This window comes from Scardinius erythrophthalmus, assembly GCF_964197995.2.
Source record: "Scardinius erythrophthalmus genome assembly, chromosome: 6".
Lineage (NCBI taxonomy): Eukaryota > Metazoa > Chordata > Actinopteri > Cypriniformes > Leuciscidae > Scardinius > Scardinius erythrophthalmus.
This window is the reverse complement of record NC_138226.1, coordinates 12,504,584-12,516,868: the sequence shown is the minus strand read 5'-3', so window position 1 is coordinate 12,516,868 and position 12,285 is coordinate 12,504,584. Positions and strand designations below refer to the sequence as shown.

Genomic DNA, 12,285 nt, shown 5'->3' with positions numbered 1-12,285 from the left:
CAATAGCCTAGTGGTCATTCCCCTGACAATGTCTTTTTTTAGCTTTGGGCGACCCGAGTTCAAGTCCCGGTTCGTCAAACTTTCTTGATACTAGACTGTCCTATCATAATAAAAGGCAAAAAAATATATTCTTTAAACTGATGCAAGTTAAGCTCCATCCACACACAAAAATAAAACCAGCGTTTTTTAAGCCATTACATCAACACATCTCAGAATGGGAGTGGGGGAACGGATTCCGACAGCTGTTTTTTTTTTTGTTTTTTTTTTGCCGTCGGATTCTGTTCCCCCCATATTTCTGACACACTGAGGTTCTAATATTTATCAAATTGATGCTGTTTAAGCTCCATCCACACACATAATAGAATAAGGGTATTTTAAGCCGATACATCAACATCTCTCATCATTGGGGTGGGGGAACGGATTTCGACAGCTGAACTATTTGCCGTCGGATTCTGTTCCCCCTGTGTTTATTACACAATAAGGTTCTAAGATTTATCTAATAAAGGACGATTGCTATCTTCAATAGCCTAGTGTCAGTGCCCTGACAATGTCTTTTTTTAGCTTTGGGCGACCCGAGTTCAAGTCCCGGTTCGTCAAACTTTCTTGATACTAGACTGTCCTATCATAATAAAAGGCAAAAAAATATATTCTTTAAACTGATGCAAGTTAAGCTCCATCCACACACAAAAATAAAACCAGCGTTTTTTAAGCCATTACATCAACACATCTCAGAATGGGAGTGGGGGAACGGACAGCTGTTTTGTTTTTTTTTTTGCCGTCGGATTCTGTTCCCCCCATATTTCTGACACACTGAGGTTCTAATATTTATCAAATTGATGCTGTTTAAGCTCCATCCACACACATAATAGAATAAGGGTATTTTAAGCCGATACATCAACATCTCTCATCATTGGGGTGGGGGAACGATTTCGACAGCTGAACTATTTGCCGTCGGATTCTGTTCCCCCTGTGTTTATTACAAAATAAGGTTCTAAGATTTATCAAATAAAGGACGATTGCTATCTTCAATAGCCTAGTGTCAGTGCCCTGACAATGTCTTTTTTTAGCTTTGGGCGACCCGAGTTCAAGTCCCGGTTCGTCAAACTTTCTTGATACTAGACTGTCCTATCATAATAAAAGGCAAAAAAATATATTCTTTAAACTGATGCAAGTTAAGCTCCATCCACACACAAAAATAAAACCAGCGTTTTTTAAGCCATTACATCAACACATCTCATAATGGGAGTGGGGGAACGGATTCTGACAGCTGTTTTTCTTTTTTTTTTTTTTTTTGCCGTCGGATTCTGTTCCCCCCATATTTCTGACACACTGAGGTTCTAATATTTATCAAATTGATGCTGTTTAAGCTCCATCCACACACATAATAGAATAAGGGTATTTTAAGCCGATACATCAACATCTCTCATCATTGGGGTGGGGGAACGGATTTCGACAGCTGAACTATTTGCCGTCGGATTCTGTTCCCCCTGTGTTTATTACACAATAAGGTTCTAAGATTTATCAGATAATGAACGATTACTATCCTCAATAGCCTAGCGGTCATTCCCTTGACAATGTCTTTTTTTAGCTTTGGGCGACCCGAGTTCAAGTCCCGGTTCGTCAAACTTTCTTGATACTAGACTGTCCTATCATGATAAAAGGCAAAAAAATATATTCTTTAAACTGATGCAAGTTAAGCTCCATCCACACACAAAAATAAAACCAGCGTTTTTTAAGCCATTACATCAACACATCTCAGAATGGGAGTGGGGGAACGGATTCCGACAGCTGTTTTTTGTTTGTTTTTTTTTTGCCGTCGGATTCTGTTCCCCCCATATTTCTGACACACTGAGGTTCTAATATTTATCAAACTGATGCTGTTTAAGCTCCATCCACACGCATAATAGAATAAGGGCATTTTAAGCCGATACATCAACATCTCTCATCATTGGGGTGGGGGAACGGATTTCGACAGCTGAACTATTTGCCGTCGGATTCTGTTCCCCCTGTGTTTATTACACAATAAGGTTCTAAATTTTATCAAATTATATAAGATTACTATCCTCAATAGCCTAGTGGTCATTCCCCTGACAATGTCTTTTTTCAGCTTTGGGCGACCCGAGTTCAAGTCCCGGTTCGTCAAACTTTCTTGATACTAGACTGTCCTATCATAATAAAAGGCAAAAAAATATATTCTTTAAACTGATGCAAGTTAAGCTCCATCCACACAAAAATAAAACCAGCGTTTTTTAAGCCATTACATCAACACATCTCAGAATGGGAGTGGGGGAACGGACAGCTGTTTTTTTTTTTTTTGTTTTTTTTTGCCGTCGGATTCTGTTCCCCCCATATTTCTGACACACTGAGGTTCTAATATTTATCAAATTGATGCTGTTTAAGCTCCATCCACACACATAATAGAATAAGGGTATTTTAAGCCGATACATCAACATCTCTCATCATTGGGGTGGGGGAACGGATTTCGACAGCTGAACTATTTGCCGTCGGATTCTGTTCCCCCTGTGTTTATTACAAAATAAGGTTCTAAGATTTATCAGATAATGGACGATTACTATCTTCAATAGCCTAGTGTCAGTGCCCTGACAATCTTTTTTTAGCTTTGGGCGACCCTTGTTCAAGTCCCGGTTCGTCAAACTTTCTTTATATACTGTCCTATCACAATAAGGCAAAAAAAAAAAAAAATCTTTAAACTGATGCAAGTTAAGCTCCACCCACACACAAAAATAAAACCAGCGTTTTTTAAGCCATTACATCAACACATCTCATAATGGGAGTGGGGGAACGGATTCCGACAGCTGTTTTTTGTTTGTTTTTTTTTGCCGTCGGATTCTGTTCCCCCCATATTTCTGACACACTGAGGTTCTAATATTTATCAAATTGATGCTGTTTAAGCTCCATCCACACACATAATAGAATAAGGGCATTTTAAGCCGATACATCAACATCTCTCATCATTGGGGTGGGGGAACGGATTTCGACAGCTGAACTATTTGCCGTCGGATTCTGTTCCCCCTGTGTTTATTACACAATAAGGTTCTAAATTTTATCAAATTATATAAGATTACTATCCTCAATAGCCTAGTGGTCATTCCCCTGACAATGTCTTTTTTCAGCTTTGGGCGACCCGAGTTCAAGTCCCGGTTCGTCAAACTTTCTTGATACTAGACTGTCCTATCATAATAAAAGGCAAAAAAATATATTCTTTAAACTGATGCAAGTTAAGCTCCATCCACACACAAAAATAAAACCAGCGTTTTTTAAGCCATTACATCAACACATCTCAGAATGGGAGTGGGGGAACGGACAGCTGTTTTTTTTTTTTTTTTTTTTTTTTGCCGTCGGATTCTGTTCCCCCCATATTTCTGACACACTGAGGTTCTAATATTTATCAAATTGATGCTGTTTAAGCTCCATCCACACACATAATAGAATAAGGGTATTTTAAGCCGATAGCCTACATCAACATCTCTCATCATTTGGGTGGGGGAACGGATTTCGACAGCTGAACTATTTGCCGTCGGATTCTGTTCCCCCTGTGTTTATTACACAATAAGGTTCTAAGATTTATCAGATAATAGACGATTACTATCCTTAATAGCCTAGTGGTCATTCCCTTGACAATGTCTTTTTTTAGCTTTGGGCGACCCGAGTTCAAGTCCCGGTTCGTCAAACTTTCTTGATACTAGACTGTCCTATCATAATAAAGGGCAAAAAAATATATTCTTTAAACTGATGCAAGTTAAGCTCCATCCACACACAAAAATAAAACCAGCGTTTTTTAAGCCATTACATCAACACATCTCATAATGGGAGTGGGGGAACGGATTCCGACAGCTGTTTTTTTTTTTTTTTTTTTTTTTTTGCCGTCGGATTCTGTTCCCCCCATATTTCTGACACAATGAGGTTCTAATATTTATCAAATTGATGCTGTTTAAGCTCCACCCACACACATAATAGAATAAGGGTATTTTAAGCCGATAGGCCTACATCAACATCTCTCATCATTGGGGTGGGGGAACGGATTTCGACAGCTAAACTATTTGCCGTCGGATTCTGTTCCCCCTGTGTTTATTACAAAATAAGGTTCTAAGATTTATCAGATAATGGACGATTACTATCTTCAATAGCCTAGTGTCAGTGCCCTGACAATGTCTTTTTTTAGCTTTGGGCGACCCTTGTTCAAGTCCCGGTTCGTCAAACTTTCTTAATACTATATATACTGTCCTATCACAATAAGGCAAAAAAAAAAAAAAAAAATCTTTAAACTGATGCAAGTTAAGCTCCATCCACACACAAAAATAAAACCAGCGTTTTTTAAGCCATTACATCAACACATCTCATAATGGGAGTGGGTGAACGGATTCCGACAGCTGTTTTTTTTTTTTTTTTTTTTCGTCGGATTCTGTTCCCCCCATATTTCTGACACACTGAGGTTCTAATATTTATCAAATTGATGCTGTTTAAGCTCCATCCACACACATAATAGAATAAGGGTATTTTAAGCCGATATATCAACATCTCTCATCATTGGGGTGGGGGAACGGATTTCGACAGCTGAACTATTTGCAGTCGGATTCTGTTCCCCCTGTGTTTATTACACAATAAGGTTCTAAGATTTATCAAATTATGAAATTTACTATTCTCAATAGCCTAGTGGTCATTCCCCTGGCAATGTCTTTTTTTAGCTTTGGGCGACTCGAGTTCAAGTCCCGGTTCGTCAAACTTTCTTGATACTAGACTGTCCTATCAGAATAAAAGGCAAAAAGATATATTCTTTAAACTGATGCAAGTTAAGCTCCATCCACACACAAAAATAAAACCAGCGTTTTTTAAGCCATTACATCAACACATCTCATAATGAGAGTGGGGGAACGGATTCCGACAGCTGTTTTTTTTTTTTTTTTTTTTTTTTTTGCCGTCGGATTCTGTTCCCCCCATATTTCTGACACACTGAGGTTCTAATATTTATCAAATTGATGCTGTTTAAGCTCCATCCACACACATAATAGAATAAGGGTATTTTAAGCCGATACATCAACATCTCTCATCATTGGGGTGGGGGAACGGATTTCGACAGCTGAACTATTTGCCGTCGGATTCTGTTCCCCCTGTGTTTCGTACACAACGAGGTTCTAATATTTATCAAATTGCAGTACTTTACCAGTTTCAATAGCCTAGTGGTCAGTGCCCTCACATTTTTTTTTTTTTTAGCTTTGGGCGACCAGAGTTCAAGTCCCGGGCCGTTAAACTTTCTTGATACTATACTGTCCGATCATAATTAAAGGCAAGAAAATACATTCTTTAAACTGATGCAAGTTAAGCTCCATCCACACACACAATAGAATCAGCATTTTTGTATCTTGACAGTTGTGGTCACTTTGAACTGTTGTTGTGTGGAAAAGAGCTGCACACAGATTCTATTAAAATTCTTATTTTGTGTTCCTTTAAATTACCTAAATAACCTAAAGTATTGAGAATAAGCACAAGCTTTCGTCTTAATCAGTATATCGTACATTGTTTTCCACTAAATGTGACTTGGCGTTGGCGGTAGCAGCATCACTTCGCTAGCCTAGAGAGAATAGAGCTTTTGTTTGGCTGAAAATGGGACTTGATTCAGGGGCCCATCGCTCCGTGACAAGAATAAAGCGAAGCTCTGAACAAAAAGCTCAGTGGTGAAATTGTAATTTATATTCTCCGCTCTGAGACAACCACATAATCATGGGGCAGGAAAGCAGAGTTTTCTCATGAAGCTCATGTAAACAATAGCTGTCGTGTTGATAATACTATTAAAATAATGCTGTTTTTGCTTGGAACTGTCACAGGAGAAATCAATTCAAATGTTGTGCTTCAAAGCAATAGGTTTTTTGGCAGTATATAGGCCTATGATCCTTCAGACATCGTTCCAATGCTTATTTGGTCATTTCAAACATTTCTTATTATTATCTCTGCTAAAATTATTTGTTCTGCTTAAAATTTTTTTTGTGGAAACCATTCAACTTTTTTCAGGATTCTTTGATGACTAAAAAGTGGCATATATATATATATATATATATATATATATATATATATATATATATATATATATATATATATATATATATGTATATATATATATATATATATATATGTATATATATATATATATATACAGCAAGGACACTTTAAATTTATCAAAAGTGATTTTTGCGGTTTGGGGGTCAGTGTCATTTTCTTTTTTGGAAGAATTTAATACTTTTATTCAGCAAGGACACTTTAAATTTATCAAAAGTGATTTTCACTTTTGATCAGTTTTAAAGTGTCTTTGCTGAATAAAAGTATTCCTTTCTTCCAAAAAGAAAATTAAACTGACCCCTGAACTTTTGAACAGTAGTGTAGATAAGGACTGCTTTAGGTCACTAAATTAGTGCAATTATGTTATAAGTAATTACATTTACATTTACATTGAGTCATTTAGCAGACGCTTTTATCCAAAGCGACTTACAGATTAGGACTAAGTTAAGCGAGTCATCATGAAGAGGCAAAAACAACGCAAGAAGTCCTCAAAATACGAAGTTCAGGCATTATTCAGAGTAGCATAAGCCCGGTAAGCGAGGTTTTTAAAGGGAAAGGGAAGGTTTTTTTTTTTTTTTTTTTTTTTTTTTTTTTAAGAGGTTAAGTGCTCACGGAAGAGATGGTTTTTCAGTTGTCTTTTGAATGTTGTCAAGGATTCTGCATTCCGGATGAGGGTGGGGGAGAGTGTTCCACCAGCATGGAACTAATTAGTGCACAAAATTTGAAAATGAAGTTTGATTGCTTTTTAAAACAGAGCAGGAATGGCTGCATTATTTTTACAGGAACACTCTTGAAACAAAAGGGGGGTTTCACAAAGATGCCATAGAAGAACCATTTTGGGTTCCCCAAAGAAGCTTTTAGTAAATTATGTTTTAATAACAAAGTTCAGGATTAGCATGTTCAGATAATCTACCCAATCAGCACGAGGAGGCCTATATATAAATATTATTCAACATATTTTTTACTGACACCATTATATGAGAACTGAACTGAGCTGGACAATGACATGACTGTTTTCTCCAGAGCTGCTGTATAAATAAATTAACTAATTCAATAACTATTGATTTTTACAATGGAAATGAATCAACACTAAAGTTAGCCTACTTAATGCAACTTTGTTGCATTATTTTCCTGTTATAACTGTAAAGCTGCTTTGAAACAATCTGTATTGTAAAAAGCGCTGTATAAATTAAGGTGACTTGACTTGACTATAAATAGCTGACTCACCTCTGTCCCATGACAGTTTTCCAGCATCCCTCCTCCTCCCCATCTCCTCACTCTTATCTGTTCTTATCCCTGCCATGGGATATGGGGGGAGTATTCTGGGTTTGGGACACATTCCTATCTCGCAGCCCTACCCCCGGACAGCGTGCCAAATAGCCTACACATGCTCTTTACTCTATATTTGATTATATAAGTGTGAACTCGTGAAATAGTTCTTAAAAGAACACATTTTTTTTTCTTATTGAGAGGAACATTTTAACAATCTAAAGAACCTTTTTTCATTATAAAGAATATTTTAAGGGAAGGGTTCCATGGATGTTCTTCGTGGAACCATTGATGCTTATAAAGCCTTTATTTTTAATCGTAAAGGATGGAAGAATAATGTCTTTGAAAAAAATGAAAAATAATTAATGAAAAAAATCGTGTCTTTTCAATGAAGGGTTCGTTCGTTGTGTCCACGGAATTTGTGCTTTTGTACTGTTTGTTCGACAGGTCAAACGTACTTTTACACACTGTCCTATTATTATTTTAAGCTTTTACAAAGTTACATAAAGGATGAGACATGTGAACAGTATTTGTTCTTTGCTTTGGACCTGTTGCTTTCATTAATAAATCCTGCTGTTAAAGGGATAGTTCTTTTTTTTTTTTTTTTTTATTCTGTCATCAATCATTAATTCACCCACATGTCATTCCAAACCCGTCTGACTTTCTTTCTAGAACACAAAAGAAGATATTTTAAAAGTGTTTTGACCATAGAATGAAAGTCAATGAGATCCAAAACAATGTGACAATTGCATTTTTGGGTGAACTATCCCTTTAACCTAAATTAGATCAAGCTAAATGCTTATACAGTAGTAGCACTATATGTGAAAATATTGGATTGAATTCTTCAAATAAATGCTTAATTGAGTTATTTACCATTAAGTGGTCAGATATGGCCATTTAAAAATATAAAGTTAAATTTTGGGTGAGGTAGAAAATTCAGTTTCTTTACACTCTGTTGCCCTCTGCTGGCAATGATATATCATTCCCGTTCATAAAAAATATAGACTATGTCTGGATGACATCTGTACAGAGACTGTTTTCATTCATACATTCACCGTCCAGTCTGACATACCCCTGCTTTTGCATAGCTTTCAAATTCACAGATATTTTAATATTTTGCAGTGCATAAATAGACATTTCATTGTGTCCGTAGTCACTATGAATCTTTGACACCCTCCTTGAATACACTCTCAGGGAAAGAAGGAGGTATCCAAATCCTTCAGATCTCAATTACTTTGAATTTCACACCCCCGGCTGAGCTGAAGAGCCTGACACATCTGCAATGCAGTTATCTTCTGAAACGATACTTCCAGAGAACTCATTTTCTATTTGTTAGGGAACAGACGCTAAGGAATTGCTGGTGGATGTCACACTGTAAACAAACACTTATCACCTAAACACACAGTCATTAACCTGTCAGGCATTAGCTTGTGCTTGTTAGCAGAGCGAATTATCATAAACTATGAGAACAGCTGAGGCACAGAGATATTACAGTATACATTACAGCTTAAAATCCTGACTAATGGAGCTGCATATAGTAAATACAAACCAAAATGCTTAATCTAAATGCTAAAAAAGCTAGACTTCCCAGAGCTCAGGGCTTTTATTCAAATGAGGTTGTATGTTTTTTTTTTTCCCTTACAGGGAAGTTTTGCAACCATAATGACACATTTCTCATATACAGAATATATAGAGAGTCCTTCATTTATAGTAACAGTTAGTATACAATAGTAATAAATTTAACAGAAAGACTGAGAAATGTTGAGTGAAATTCAGTTTGAACTTTTCAGTATAGTTGCATAAAAGGATATTAAATTGAGGTACTTGGCTGTCCTACATTTATAGGAAAGTATGTTTTACAGAGATATACAGTAGTGATCAGGGATGTCAATCTGGCCGAAAAATTGGCATCTTTGCCCAGTATTCATATAATATTAAAAATGTGTTAAAGATTTCATAAGCATATTGCATAGTTGTGCTTGGAGTCAATTATTTTATTTGTGATAACACAAAGAAACATTCTAAATTGGGCAGACATCATTTTTGACTACGCTGTCATACAAAGAAATTATAAAAACATACAAAAACAAAAGAGATCTAACAAAATATTAACTGATTATAGTGTAATAAATGTATGCTTTTTCCTGTGAGCTTTATTTTTCTTTTGTCAGATAAATACTTTAACCAAGTTTAGTTTTTTTTTTTTTTTTTTTTTTTTTTTTATAAAATATTCAAACTTGTAGTGTCATTACAAACAAATATCCCCTCCGGACATCACTTTTGGCCACTACTGTTGTTACATCCACACTGTAAAAAGTAAAGGTGCCTGGAGGAACCTTTTGGGGTTCTTCACTTTGCCACACCGGCGGAACCGTCTGTAGATCCTCTAGGCACCCTTTAAAAAGGGGTGGTTCTCTGAGGAACCACACAGGCTTCCTGAGGAACTCTTATATGAAGCACTGTGTGGAACCACTGTGGGTGCCTCCAGGAACCAAATTTCTATTATTTTTTTATTTATTAGTATTAAATTAATTTCATGTTGTTACTACAGTTACCATAAACTTCTATTATAATAAACAAACTGAACCAAATACAAAATAAGAATTGTTTATTACATATTTTAGATCCATTTTAATACATACACTTCAATGCACTTGGGGAAAAAGCTAGTAATAGATTCATATCAATGAATACACACAAAAAAAAATTGTATAATACATAAGTAACATGAATAATCAACCACGTGTATACAATAGGCTACACAAGAAAAGACATCTCAACAAAATGCATAGAAAACACATGTTCCATGTAATAAATCAATGTAAAAAATTAAAATGGACTAATTAAAAATGTCCATCTTCACTTAATTTTAAAACGTGTTTCAGTTCGCTTAAGTCTGACGCTACTGTTTCCAAGTCCAAAAGCTCTCTCAGATGCCAAAAACAAATAACAGTGCTAATATGCACTCATTGTTCTGTAATATTCCTGAAAATTATGATCCTAACCTTTATCTCTATTCCGAAATCTCAGATGGTTTAGTTGTTCAGCTATTTTGAATTATAAAATGTTGACGTCTGGGATGCCGTGAGACTGGAGACTGTAATGTACACTATGGCTTTTGAAAAGCTTAAATGTGTGACTTGAATCAACAGTTCCCATAAATGGTTGTTGAGTATTCTCAATATCTAGAAACAAGATAAAGGAAGTAGAAGTAGAGGCTTCGACCCGGAAACAGTATTCCTTATGTCACAACAAGCAGAAAACATTTTCCATTTGAACAGAGTTAAGGTGCAGTAAAATTATCTGTTGTTCTGTGAATGTTCACTGGTGAATTCAGTCATTTCAATAAGAATCCACACGATCAGCAATTTTGTGTGGTGCTTCATACATTACATTGCTACACTGCTGACAATGGTCAATGGACCTTTTTGCCTGTGTAATTTCATGAAATTCACAAATGTGACGCACCTTTACTCACTGCAACATAAAATGCAATCAATTATAAAATCTTCACAAGGGACATGTGAGGTGCTTAACGAGTTAGAAAAGTGAAAAGGTGCATCAGCTTCATTTTCTGTTTGTTTTTCCTCTTTTCTGGTGGATGGTCCAGGCACTTCAATGATTTTCAGGTCTACAGGAGGATTTTTATTCTTGTTCAAACTTCAAACTTGTATTTCAGTTTACCGAGATCCCTGCAAAGTACAACATTTACTGTTAGGTTAAAGTGATAGTTGTGAAATTTAAATAATTTCCTCAGCGTTCCAAACCTGTTTGACTTTCTGTCTGTGGAACCCAAAAGCAGATCTCAGGTATAATGCAAACCCCGTCACCATTCAATTTCACTGCATGAAACACAAGCAGAAAACAAATGTGTAAATCATTCATGAAACCATTCTTATGTACACTTGTCTAGTTCAATTCAATGCAACAATTTATGTAAAAATGGTTAAGGTCCAAAAATGTCCCAGAAAAGATCCTAAAAATAATCAATGAATTCACAACTCATGTGTTATGGTTTGTGTTGTAAGTCTTATGAAGCCATTTAATAGCTTTTTCCTTTTTTGTCGAAAAAGATCAAACTTGAAGTTATAATTCAGGGTTCAAATGTCTTATATTCAAATGCATATGATTAAGGTATAGCCTATAAAAAATGCATAGCATTATTGGCTCCAAAGATATTACATGAATGTAACATGAATGAGATTTGAGAGCATGAGGGAAGAAGATTTTCAGAGAATAACTGATTTAAAAACAAGTACACAGTCAAACAATACAATTGCACACAGAGTTCATAGTAATAATGTACTTGCATGTGGTGCAGGTACTTACTGTAATTCAATGTTGCCACTGAAACTTTGTACTGGTTGTTCTGGGGAAACAAAATAACAAAGCTGATTATTCACAACATAATATTTATTGACCAGTAAATGGCTTTAAAATGGTATTTGAGAGAATGAGGGCAACTGTAGTAAGTAAAGTTAGGCTAAACAAAAACAGACCAAATATTAACCTGCTTTTGTTATTCATAACAAACGCCAATGACGACAGCAGGAATCAGCTAAATTAGTTAGGCTGTATATCAGCAATTTGAAGACACAGTTTACAGAATATGTTGAATTGAATGACTAACTTTAAATCAATCTAAGACAATAAGTCAATAATTTCCATTTGTTCATTAGATCAACGTAGTTAGCATCGCGGCTAAAACCTTCCTACCAGATACTGTACAATAAACGAGTGGTAAACACTGTAAAAACGTAGTAATGCATAATAAATTTAGTATATATATGTGTGTTTGAATATAGTGAGTATTTATATTTCTTTGGCGAGTTTACAAACCTTGTAACGGAGAGCAGAACAAACGGCGGAAGATGCGGCAGGCTTTGATGAGGAGGAGTATGGAGCCGTTACTTTCAAACTCGATGACGTCAATCAGCTGAGCTT

The 12,285-nt window shown here is 35.8% G+C and overlaps 1 long non-coding RNA gene across 1 annotated transcript; it reads right to left on the bottom strand.

Moving 5' to 3' along the window:
• Positions 1–9,933: 9,933 nt before the first annotated feature.
• On the bottom strand, positions 9,934–11,710 carry LOC308691957. Its single transcript, XR_014030286.1, has 3 exons — positions 11,671–11,710; positions 11,109–11,183; positions 9,934–11,033 (listed from the first exon to the last, which is right to left on the bottom strand). It is a non-coding gene; the product is annotated as an uncharacterized lncRNA (long non-coding RNA).
• Between the last annotated feature and the right edge of the window lie 575 nt (positions 11,711–12,285).